Source organism: Mus musculus, chromosome 1, assembly GCF_000001635.26.
Source record: "Mus musculus strain C57BL/6J chromosome 1, GRCm38.p6 C57BL/6J".
In the NCBI taxonomy this organism is placed as follows: Eukaryota; Metazoa; Chordata; class Mammalia; order Rodentia; family Muridae; genus Mus; species Mus musculus.
The window spans coordinates 159,377,416-159,390,682 of NC_000067.6; the positions used below are offsets into that span (position 1 = coordinate 159,377,416).

The 13,267-nt window shown below is 45.4% G+C and overlaps 1 pseudogene; it reads left to right on the forward strand.

Moving 5' to 3' along the window:
* Positions 1-659: 659 nt before the first annotated feature.
* Positions 660-2,337, forward strand: Gm31256 (annotated as a pseudogene).
* Positions 2,338-13,267: the final 10,930 nt, after the last annotated feature.

Consider the following 13,267-nt stretch of genomic DNA (forward strand, 5'->3'; position numbering starts at 1 on the left):
ATCCATGGTGCGTTTTGCAGGGATCATGCATGTTTTGTGACACAATTTCATGGCAGTTTAGGCCTTCGCACTGTGTATATGTACCGTGCAGTATAACACATCCAGGTTGAAACACTTCAGACCACACATAAGAGCATGGCATGTTATGATTCATGGTATTTTTTTTTTTACTATACACACAATTTATAGCTCTTATGGAAACATAGTTATTTAATTATAAAAAATAAGCTGTTTATTTTCTCCTACCATCATGCCTTACCATGCCCATGTCAAGCTAACATATCTTTATTACTGTGTTAGAATGGTTGACTTTAAAACTCAAGGAGTTTTCCTATAATCTCAGCAGTTGGGAAGCTGAGGCAGGAGGATCACAGTAAATTCAAGGTCAGTTTAGGCTACTTAGTGAGTTCCAGAACAGCCTGGACTATAAAGTGAGATGATATTTCCAAAGAAAAAACAATGCTGATTTTATTTTATTTATTTATTTATTTATTTATTTATTTATTTATTTTTGGTTTTTTGAGAGAGGGTTTCTCTGTGTAGCCTTGGCTGTCCTGAAACTCACTTTGTAGACCAGACTGGCCTCGAACTCAGAATTCCACCTGTCTCTTCATCCCAAGTGCTGGGATTAAAGGCGTGTGCCACCACGTCTGGCCCCTGACTTTATTTTTTATAAAAGCTCATTAAATAGTTTTGGCTTGAGACGATGACAAAATTTCCGAAATGGCTATACACATAGCTCTACCATTTTTGTGCAATTTATTTATACAAAGCACATTTTCTGCACCAAGGACTAATTCTTTATGTCAATATAATCAAACACATCCATCTCATCAGACAAAAAAAATCCTTTATCTTTAATAAGGATGAAAAGACATATATACCAATTTAGAGTCTCTTTGGAGTCTCTTTCTTGCTTATTAAGAATAAACATTTGGAGCCATCCGAGTCCCAAGACTGGCTGGGCCATGGTAGTCCAGGCGCTGTGCTTACAGCTGCTCGGTGACCTGGAGGAACTGGAGGTGAAACGGGCGGCACTGAACGCCTGGGTGGAGGAGGGTTGGCTCTCACTTGCCAAGGCTCACTATGCCATGGGAGCTAAGTCAGTAGGGCCCCTGCAGTATGCTTCCCCTATGGAACCTCAGGTCTGCGTGCATACAGGCGAGGCCCAGGATGGACCCCAGACATTCAGAGTGATCAAAGCTGACACCCAGGCCCCCAAGCAATTGGGGACCTAGCGAAGCATCTCTGCTCTGTGCAGGCACAAGGGCCCTACCGAGACCAGAGTCAGGATCCTCTATAGTTCATCAAGATCCCTTGAACTGGTTTGGAATCCTGGTTCCTCACAGTCTGCTGCAGGCCCAAGCCAGCTTCTGGGATGGCCTACAGCTGACTGCAGATATAGCCAGCCTCGAGACTCACATCAAATGGGGTCGAAGTCAGCTCTGAGGTGTCCAGAAAAAAAAACTGAAGGAGTTGGACCCTGAGCCTTCCTGACCTGCATCCACTTTGTGAGGCACAGAGCATACCCGTCGTGGATAATACGGCCTTGCCTCAGGCCTTCTACTTTTATAAGTAGCCCCTGTCTCAGCTGATTCCCCTCCTAGAAATGTCCTTAGTCTGCACAGTTTCCAGCTTTTCAAGGCATGAAGTTGAGTTATGAAGTTTGATAAAGCAAGTTGAGCAGTGTTGAGAGCACCTTGTTCTAGGCCCACGGTCTCAGTCTCAGGGCCTTCCTCCCTGGGGCAAGACAGTGACCTAGAGAATAACATGGCGTCAGCCAGTTGGGATCATGAAGCTCTTGCAGGAATGGTGACAGGGAAGAAGGGGAGTCTGGAAACTTAAGGTAGATCAGGGCAATTCCAGTCAATAAAAATACCTCAGGCTGGGCGTGGCAGTGCATGCCTGTAGCTCCAACAACTCTAGGGGCTGAGGCAGGAGGATCACTTCAGCCCTGGAATGACAGACTAGCCTGGGCAACAGACCTTTAAAGTTGATAGAAAAGACAGCGTGCACACACACACACACACACACACACACCAGAATAGCTAGCAGGAAGTATTACTTCTGTTATAAAAGGTAAAAACACTGACATTCTTTCAGGGGAATCAAGGAGACCTTCCCGACAGCATTTAGCTTACAGAAGTGAGACCTAGCCTCTTTGCTGAAGGTGTATTCTCTCATCTGGGAACTGTGTCTTGCTTCACTCCCCCCCCCCCAAACTATCTTTCCAGTTGTGTTGGGAAGGGGAAAGTAATCATTTGTGGGGTATAAATATTTCTTCCTAATTTGTTAATTTTGCTTATATTGGTTTATCTACTTATGAATTATAAAAACACAAACTTGTATCGAAAAAAGTGAAAGCTGCAGTAGAAAAGAAGAAGAAAAGAAGAAGAAGGAGAAGGAGAAGGAGAAGGAGGAGAAGGAGAAGAAGAAAGAAGAAGAAGAAGAAGAAGAAGAAGAAGAAGAAGAAGAAGAAGAAGAAGAAGAAGAAGAAGAAGAAGAAGAAGAAGAAAGAAGGAACATTTGGTCTGTATCTACATATACCCAAGATCACACAAGAATTTCTTGAGTGAAAAGAAGTTACAGGTAGAAAAAGTTTAAGTCCTTCATTAGAGCACCTTCCGAAAGATGAAGCCAGACTGCAGGAAAGGCTAGCAAAGCTTCGCTCTACTGATGCAGACGCATCTACAGAGGTAAAGCTCTCACAATGGAGAAAAGAAGTGGGTGGCCATGTCTCTGTCCCAGTGTGAAAACTGTTCTTCCCATCGTGAGCTGAGCCTTCAGTGTGAAACTATCCTCTGTGCCCTCAGCCCAACTGGGGAGAAAACATCAGCCACGTTTATTCTGTTTGCTTGTTTACTTACACTTTTTCGCTTTCCAGTTTTTATTTACACTTATGACTTGAAAGTTGCAGGCGTGTATACCATGATCGTATCTGCCCCATGTTTCCTTCTCCAGCTCCTTCTAGGAGCATCCTCCACCAGTCTCTCTCTGAACGTCATGTCCTCCTTGTTTTTTAAAATATTTCCTTCATTTTATGTGTATGAGTGATTGCACTCATGTTTATGCCCCACATGCATGCCTGGTGGCCATGAAAGTCAGAAGAGGACATCGGATCTCTTGGAACTAGAGCTGCCATGTGGGTGCTAAGAATTGAACCCTTAAGTCAAGAGCAGCCAGTGCTCTTAACCAGAGCTATCTCTCCAGTCCCTTATTTACTGTTTATATTCAGTCCAATAGGATTAGTGGTTCCCATATAGAAATGGGTGTGGGGACATTTACTGAGGGGTGGGGAACTGAACACTCTTCTCTCCTAAAGAAAGGTGACAGCAGTCATCAGTTGACTCAACTAGGAGAGGAACCTCAGGATCGCCTCCCTAAGTCCTATACTGCTTTCCTAATAGGTACAAAGCCCCAAGTTCATTCCTTAGGGGAGGTCTAGAAATGAAATGTAAGAGCCAATGAAATGCAGAAATCTATGTGTTAAATGGTATACTTATTCAGAAATAAATTAGGTAATGTGAGCAGCATATATTTTAAAGGGTAAGTTTTCTAAGATGAAAGTATTAATAGAAAAGCTAAGTAATAAGGAGGGCCCAAAGGAGGATGCTTGAATCTCACAGAGAAGGGGAAATAAAGTAGACATGGGAATGGATGGATAGAGGGAGGGAACTGGGTGGTAGATGGGGTGGGGAGGTGAACAGGAGGGATCAAGTGTGGAGAAGGAGAGAGAACTGGAATTGGTAGTGGTGGGGGCTCATGTCTGGGACAAGCTAGAAATCTAGGAAAATGGAAACTTCCAGAATTCTATAAGGGTGACCCTAGCTAAGACTCCTACTAATGGGGAATATAAAGCCTGAATCAGCCATCTCCAGTAACCAGGCAAGACTTCCAATGTAGGGATTGAGACACTAACCCAGCCACAAAATCTTATACCCATAATTTGTCCATAATATGTCGGGGGTAAATGATGATGCAGAATTTGAGGAAGGGCCAACAAATGGCTGGCCCAGCTTGAGACCTATACCATGAGGGGGGCCCACCCCTGACATCATAAAAAATTAATGATATTTTGCTATACCCGCAGACAGGTGCCTGGAATAATTGTCATCAGAGAGGCTTCACCAGAAATGGATGGAAACTGATACAAAGATTCACAGCAAAACATTAAATGGAGCTTGGGGAATCCTGTGGAAGAAGGAGTGAAGGAGTCAGAGGTCAAGGACACCACAAGAAAACCTACTCCATCAACCAACCTGGGCCCACAGGGACTGAACTGCCAACCAGAGAGCATGCAAGGGATGGCACTAAGCCATCTGTACATTTGTAGCAGCTGTGTGGCTTGGTCTTCATGTGGGACTCCTATAGAGGGACCAGGAGTTCTCTCCGACTACATTGCCTGCCTTTGAATCCCTTTCCCCTAACTGGGCTGCCCTGTCTCGTCTCAACAGCTGAAAATATGCCTAGTCCTACTGCAACTTGATATGTCAAGGCAGGTTGATGTCCATGGGAGGCCTCCCCTTTTCTGAGGAGAAGGGGAGGGGAGGTGGGTGGAGGGGTTTGGAAGGGGAAGCTGAGTTAGCAATGTAAAGCAAATAAATAACTTAACCAATAAAAAAGAAGAGAAGAAAAAAGAAAGAAAGAAAGAAAGAAAGAAAGAAAGAAAGAAAGAAAGAAAGAAAGAAAGAAAGAAAGGAAGGAAGGAAGGAAGGAAGGAAGGAAGGAAGGAAGGAAGGAAGGAAGGAAGAAGTGGAGCCCCAGGATCTCTTCCCTTCTTCATGCTGGTATTGATGTGTGTGTTTGTGTGTGTGTGTGTGTGTGTGTGTGTGTGTGTGTGTGTGTGTGTGTGTGAGTTCTTGGCATGAGTTCTAATTGCAAGCCTGATGCCAGGAGAAGGCAGAAGGAGGCATCAGATTCCCATGAGACTGGAGTTACAGATGGTTATGTGTTATCACGTGGATTCTGGGAATTGAACCCTAGTCCTCTGACAGCTGAGTCATCTTTCCAGCAGCCTCCACAATGGAATTTTAATTGGCTTGATCTTGTGCAAATCTTGTGTAGATAACCACATCTGCTGTGGTTCACATGTACAAAAGCCAGGCCCTGTGCAGAGGACTGAATTTCACAGCACTCCTTTTTCTGGCTCTTACATTCTTTCTGCCCCTCTTCCTTGATGTTCTCTGAGCCTTGGGAAGGGCACTGCTATCATAGCCCATCCATAGCTGAGCACTCACAGTCACTAATTCTCAGCATCATAAACACTCTGGACTAACCATTATGGACTGTAGGAGGAAGCTTCTCTAATCAAGGTTCAGAGTAGCACAAATCGATGGATATTAACACAAATATTTAGATGACTGTTGGATATTTAAATATGTAATCTAAATATATTGATATTTAGATATTTAAATATTTAGACATGACTTATAAAAAGTAACATCAATATGTTCTCCCCTAGGGCCTATAACTTCCCTAACCTGGAGTTTTGAGCATGTTTGCAGTTCCAGGAATCAATTCCCTCCTGTGGAACAGGCTTCAAATCCAATCAAGAGAGTGGTTGTTTACCCCATAATCATGTGTCACTATTGCAACAGCGAGTACTTCTTGCCCAGCAGGTCAGCCTTGTAGCTTGCAGGGTCCAGTGCTGGGTAAGACCATTGATTCCTTTTCTTCCCCAGCATCCTGGACAGTGCCTTCTGGCATTGCAAAAGCTAACCACCAGGGACAATATTCTGGCCAATTCAAGCTTGATTTCTCTGTATCTTGCAACCAGAGTATGATGTCTTCCATAGAAAGATCTTATCTTCTAGTTCTGGTGAGCAATAAAGACCAATGGCAATAGTCCATGTTGTTTCTTAGGTGCCTCTAGGTCCTGTCTGATTATTAATGCATACGGAGATAACTTGTGCCTGGCACTGAGATTTCTATTTAATAACCTATGCCTTCTGGGAGCAGTGTTGCTCGCTAACGTGGAGTACTTCTCCTCAAACTCCCCACTGAAAATTATACTTTTAATTAGCTTAAAAACTAGTGGGATTTCATAGTGTTTCTTTATATACTCTTAATTTTGTTTAATCCACTTTCCTCTCCTCTGCCTCCCCTGGCTGTGTCCAGTGCACATAAGCCATTAGTTCCCACTGTTCTCCCGAATTCTTTCAAATCACTTCTGTTCTCATCTCCCCTTCTGTGTTGCATATTCTTCTTGAATTCCAAGATGGTGAGTTCCCAACGTAGGTTTTGCTGTGGCATTTTTCTAAACAAAACTTGTTCCATCGATTCTCTCTTCCCCTTCTGCCCTCCCCCACCATCTCCCTGTGTTCTCCCTTCAGGAGTTTCCCTCCACCTGCACAGCACACATGCACACATGGACCCTCCACTTCCTCCACAAAAGGTGCTTAACTATATCCAGTGCCCTCGAGTTACCATTTAGCATTGCAGAGAGGTTAAAGCTCCCAGCTGCTCTCAGGGTTCGGTTTTTTTTTTTTTTTTTTTTTTTTTGGTTTTTCGAGACAGGGTTTCTCTGTATAGCCCTGGCTGTCCTGGAACTCACTCTGTAGACCAGGCTGGCCTTGAACTCAGAAATCCGCCTGCCTCTGCCTCCCGAGTGCTGGGATTAAAGGCGTGCGCCACCACGCCCGGCTTCGGTTTTTAAACTAAGCAGTTTTAACCAGTTTGAGGGGTGCTTGCTGAGATGTTAATGTATGAGAGTTTAAGTTTCCTCTTTGAGATTGTTTTGCCTCTCCCAATTCCCTAATCCTGGCCAATCCCAACAAAATGACACCTCAAAGAAAGACAGACAGACTGTGGATTTGGTTTGCTATTGGCTGCAGCCAGAGGGCACTTGAGGAATAAAGTCCTCAGTGTTCACAGAGGACAGGCTCCTTCTGCACTTCCAGATCAGCCCAAAGCCAGAGCCTCCTAGTGGAACTCAAGGACCAGCACCCCTCCTGGACTGCTCGGCCCACAGGAGAAAAATACACCCTAAGAGCAGAGATTGGAGGTAGAAGTGACCATAGGGATGCTGTCACTCTTCTGACAGCCTGTTGATCCTGATCAGAAGTCACTTTCTGTTCCTCGTAGCTCTCATGCTCCTCTGCTCTCTGAAGAGAAGGTACCTGAGTCCCTAGGCCTCCCTGGATATATGAATATCTTCCTCCTCTTCCTCTTCCCCCTCTTCCTCCTCTTCATCCTCCTCCTCTTCCTCCTCTTCCTCTTTCTTCTTTCTCTTCCTCCCCCTTCTCTTTTTTCTTTTCTTCTCTCTCTCTCTCTCTCTCTCTCTCTCTCTCTCTTTTCCTCAGTTTTTTGAGATAGGGATTCTCTGTGTAGCCCTGGTTGTCCTGGAACTCACTCTGTAGATCAGGCTGGCCTCGAACTTAGAAATCTGCCTGCCTCTGCCTACCAAGTGCTGGGATTAAAGGCATGCACCACTACTGCCTAGCTTCCTCCTCCTCCCCTCCCTCCCTCTCCTCCCCCCTCCCTCTCCTCCTCCTCCTCCTCTTCCTCCTTCTCCTCCTCCTTCTCTGTGGGATGGCCCTGTACAGACAGGCTGGCATATCTTTTCTCCAATTAGTCTTCTTAATGGCTCAATCATCAAACTGTAGCAAGCAGAAGGAGTGTCCACTCCCCAATCCTGCCTTCAAGGAGATCATACCTAGACCAATGCAGAATTGTGATCCAAGAATCCAAGAAGTAATTTAATTTTCAGCCTCCAAGAAGGTTTTTGTGACTTGTTATTCTACAGTTCTAGCAAAGTTTAGCTTCAGTTGTGCACCATGGGAAGATCGACATCCCTCTTGGAACCTTCACATCTTTACTGGAACATTCCCCAAGGCAGTACTATTTATTCTTTTTGTCACTAACACCCAGTGTTTAGATGTTTGTGCTAAAATGTCTTAATGTAGCCCCACTGTATCCTGTCTGTCCCCAGAACACAAAAATTCTTTATAACTTTCTCAGCCAAGTTAGGCGATATTAAGTTTGTCAGCTATGTCACAAATGAACATCTACTAAAACCAGCTCAGGTACCCATGGTAGCAATACTTCAAAAAAACTAGAAAATATTTTAGACAAGCCAGTATTTGTTTTAGAGGAAGTCAGATCACTCAGACTAGTCTCCATAACAGATAGCTCTTAGCACTGATGCTCTGCTCTGCTCTGCTTCCTGATGTGCTGGACCGGTGGGAGGGGTAGAAGCCAGAAGGTCCTCTATGTGTGCTTTCCCAATGGGAACTTCAAGCCTCAGGCACTGAAAGTAGGCTGGAGACCCAAAAGGTGCTGCTTTGGTAATGCTAGGCTAGCAAGTGGAGGGCAGGTCCCGGTGGTCCTCAGAGCTGATTCAGGGACTTTGATTGCAAGATTAGGAGTCAAGCAGCCAGAGCCTCCTCAGAAAATCTAGGAGAGTTGAATTTTCATCCATTTAGGCTGCAATGACAACCTACTGTAATATTTGTCTTTGAAATATTAAAATTAAAATATGATGACAAAACCATATCCCCTTCCTCTTCTTGCTTTCAGTGGCCCCATGACCTCCTCTCCCTCAATTTTGCTCCCTGGACCATTATGTTTTTATCTCAGTCCTGTAGGTTAGAAGGCTGGATCAGAGGACTATAATGGTGAAGATCCACCAAGGACTCTCTTCTGGGTTGCAGTCAGTTTTTTATTGTGGCTTCAAGTGACAGAAAGGCAGCAAGCTATTTCACTGCTGCTGCTGCTGCTGCTGCTGCTGCTGCTGCTGCTGCTGATCATGGTGGTGGTGGGTACAGTTTTTAACTCATTTGCAAAGCCTCCATTCTCCCAAGCTGTAAGCTCCCAAACACCCCACCCACAAGCCATCCCATCAGATAAAGTTTGTAATATATGGATGAGGGTGCACTAGTCCATTGCAAGCGAGGCTTTGCAGATTGCTTCTCTGCTATTCATCCACATCCCTGGAGGGCAGATTCCAGGCTCTGCCCTTCCAGAAACCATCTATATTTATGAGTAAATGTCCACTGGCCCTTCTGCTGCCATCTGTAAAATGGACAGGTTGATCTTCAAGGTATTACTAGTTATTTCAGTGAATAGTCTTCTGAAACGTGTGTGTGTGTGTGTGTGTGTGTGTGTGTGTGTGTGTGTGTGTTTGGTGTGTTAGTGAGTGTGCACATTCCCACCTCTGTATGTGCACCAATAGGGGAAAAGCACCTGGTGGCTGTGTGATAAGAAGTTCCCCTCCTGGCCCCTGCCACATGGTGCTGCAGTCCGTAGCGGAGAGTGTGGGAGAATCCCGGGCTGCAGCCATCTGGCTCCTGCTTCTCCTCCTCTGATATGAAAGGAAAACACATGCTGTTATTCTACGAATATTCTTGGCTATCTTCTGAGTGTCAGGTACAATAATGGGTGCTGGGAAAGAAAAGAAAATGAAACTATTAAGGGAACACAGGGTCTGCCCCTGGAACACTGCTCTGATGTGTGAACTCTGGTTAGGAATGAGGAGGGGTGCAGGAAATCTATTGGCTGTGATTTTCTCATACTGTGGTAAAATATAATACCTTAAACTGTAAAACAGACAAAACAGTAATCCTTTTAGTCTTGGTTTGTTTTCCTGTTAGGTGGTTTGTTGTTGTTGTTGTTTGTTTTTTCCCGACAGGTTTCTTTGTGTAGCTTTGGCTCCTGTTGTGCATTTTCAGACCATATAAGTGGCCAAAATTAATAATTCTTTTTTTTTATTGTCAAGGTCAGTAGAAGGTCTGGTCCTCTGGCAGTGATTCTCAGCCTTCCTAATGTTGTGACCCTTATGAATTATAATGTAAATATCTGATATGCAGGCTATCTGATATGCGACCCACAAACTAAAGACCCACAGTTTGAAAACTTGCTGTCCTGGGGGCTCACTTGGTCTTGGGAAGTGCCTCTGGTTCCTTCTACGTTACCAGTTTTTATGGCTGTGTGTGGATACATCAAGAGCTTCCTTTGGATGTAGCTTCATTTGTAATTACACATTTTTTTCTGTATGAATTTTTTCCTGTATGTTGAACCTATAAATATATTGAATCAACCTGATATGGTCTCTATGGCTTCCCCAAAACTAGGTCAGTTGACTTGCCACAGGTGCAGGGCGTTTTGATAGATGATCCATAATCACCTGGGATGTAGATGGCCTAGGAGGACAAGGGACAAAATGCTGCCACTTTCATCCATTTGACCAAATGAGTATAGCCTACAGGGTGGGATCCTAGAAGCTGACTGAGTGCTCAGAATAGAGTAGGGCTGGGAATCAAGTTTACCATAGACCACTGGTATTGAGAGCCTGTGGCTCCATCAGATCCCGCAGCTACCCAAGGCCTAACCTCCCAGGTCCAGATCCTCTCCAGCTGTCTTTTGGGCACATCCCCACTCCCTGGAATGTGAGAAGAGAGTGAGAAAGGAACACCCCTCCTGTTAGTTTTTAAAAGCTGCCTACCGTACTTAGGGCAAGCTGGGAAAATGAGAGCTAACAATTAGGTTCAATGTTTGACTACTTACTAAACCAAGCCTACTTCTCTACTTACTATGTGACTTAGGGCAGTTGAGTTAACTTTTATGTGCCTCAACCTTCATCTGTACAAAGAACATAGACCGGAAGTCTTGAACCCCCCCCCATTTTGGTTTTTTGGGTTTTAATTTTCATTAGTGTGTATATTTGTACATGTGCCCAGATGTCAATTCTCATCTACATCCTTTGAGACACATCTCACTGGCCTGGATCTCACTCACCAAGTAGGCTAAACTGGATGGCTTAGTGACTCCCAAGGATCCACCTTTTCCCACCTCCATAGTCCTGGGATTCCTAACTCACTACTATTATCTGGTTTGTTTCGTGGGTTTTGAGGATAAAACTCAGTTCCTCTTGTCTACAAGGCAAAAAACAGCTGAGCTATCTTACCAAATCATCTGGTCAGTTTTATGAGACAGGGTCGCACAGAGCTCAGACTGGCTTCAAACTCACCACATAGCTGAGGACAACCTTCTGTTCTGATCTTCCTGTCTCTACCTCCCTAGTGCTAGAATTATAGGCATGTGCCACTACATCTGGCTGTACCCATCTTTAATTGTCTCTCAAACTTGCTGCCAGTTTTGTTGGGACAGAGGCATGTGTTGGAGGCTCAGCTTTGCTTCTTACTTTGTGGTTAAATCCTGAAACAAAGGTTGTCTGGCGAATTATGAAAAGGGCACTTCTGCTTTGGGGATTTGCCTTTATCCAGAGAGACATGCTGGGACAGCTGGCTGCAGAGGTGTGTGGGAGTGTAGAGAGGGTTCAAGTCTTGCAGAGGGCCAGGGGAGGGCAGGCTTTACAGAGTACAGCTTGGCTCAGTCCAGAACGCAAATGCTTTTCCACATAAATCTGCCTGACGGTGGCTGCACACCAGACGCTCCTGCGACAGACAGTGCTGGCAGCTGGCTAATGCGCGGCCAGCGCTTTGGATGGAAATGTATCTGTGTTTGTATGAATCAATGCACAATTCACACTTGTATATGACACTAGAGAGGGAAAACGGCCCGATGGCACAGCCCATCTGGCAGCCCCAACACCGACACGTGTGCACTGTGCCATCTTCCTCCAGCAGGGCCCCATTCCGACTTATCAGCATTAGAGGTCAGGCTGTGGGCCAGGAATCTGCTCTCAGGTACCAGAGCTGCCCGACTCTGCCTTTCTCAGACCTATGTCTCAGGTCCCTCGCGTGCAGAGGGGCATGTGGTAGCATTTACCTTATGTTTTATTAAATGCACTAATATGTAGAAACGGGTCAGTACCTAGGACAGTACCTAAACCATAGAAGAGCCTAGAAGGCAAAAGGGAACTAGCTGAGTCTGTAGTCCTATTATTGTTATGACCTGGAGTGTTTTCTATCTTCTGTGAACCATACCCACCTCTGAGCATGTGCAAACACTCTACAAGACTGGAAAATGCAAGTGACAGAGTTTTGTTTTTTTTTGGGGGGGGGTCATGGTGCATTGCATGAAATAGGAATGGGTGTACTTCGGGAGACAAAGCTTTTAGATATAGCAAAGAAAATTATCAGCTCACTCTTTAAACTTCACATTCTGATGAGTAATTTTTGAGCATATACAAGGTTGGTGGCATACCTAGATGCACATTAAAACAGTAGTTCCCAACCTTCCCTTTAGCCCTTCCTGTTGTGGTGACCCCCGACAACCATAAAGTTATTTCATTGCTAGTTTATAACTGTAATTTTGCTAGTGTTATGAATCGTAATGTAAAGATCTGATATGCAGGATATCTGATATACAAGCCCCGAGAACCACTGCAATAGAAGCTACTGAATTCTAATGCACCTGGCATCCCGTGTTCCCTGATCCTTGCTCATTTCCTTGCTGTGCAGGCTTCGTGAGGTCCCTCTCCAGCTCTTGATGCAGGTCATCTGACCTCAGTATAGACAGAGCAGCAACAACACGGTTAATTGAGTGCCCTGGGCTTGACAGTGTTCTACAAGCCTGGCATATGCTATTTCACTGGGCCCTCCCAGTGGCTTTTGTTTTCCGACTAGAAAAGTGAAGGAGATCTTCAGAAGATCCTTTGAAGGCTCAGGGTAAGGATTGTGTTTGACCGACTTTTCTTCTCCACCCTGCCCTGGGGCACCTGGCTGAAGCCAAATGTGAGGCAGCAGAAAGCTCAAGCGTTGTGTTGCTTCTTTCACCTTCGCAGCCTGAGAGAGGCGGATTTGGAAGAGGTAGCAAGACTTTATATAAAATCCCAGCTCTCCAGGAGGCCTGGTGCTTGACTGTAGCAGCAGGAAGGAAGGCTTGGGCGGCCTTCACGCAGTTCCTCCGGTGGACACTAGGGGCGATGTCAGACTGCGGGTTTCCAAGGTCCTCCTAAGTAAATGAATAGAGCAGACGCAGCCACAGATGTGGGAGGTTCAAGTCAGTGTGTCTACCACAGTGGAGCGCCCCCAATACAACCCGATGGCCTGCTAGAGCGCCCTCAGAACAAATGTAAGATGTCAAGCTGATCCAGGCCCGTATTCTTCCGGTTCAGTCTTCCTGATGTCCCTTACCAGCTCCAGCTAGAGCCCCAGCCCCAGCCCCAGCCCCAGCCCCAGCCCCAGCCATAGGCTATTTTCTTATATATGTGCTGTGGCTGTTCTCTCCAGATTCAAAGGCAGTTCTCCACTGCTATGCTCTGGACCACACAGTGCCCCAGAAGAAACAGTGCACCCACTTTCCCCAGCACCCTTCACCATGGGTCACTTCTTACATGCAGCCTAGCCCCCCAACCTGGAGTAGT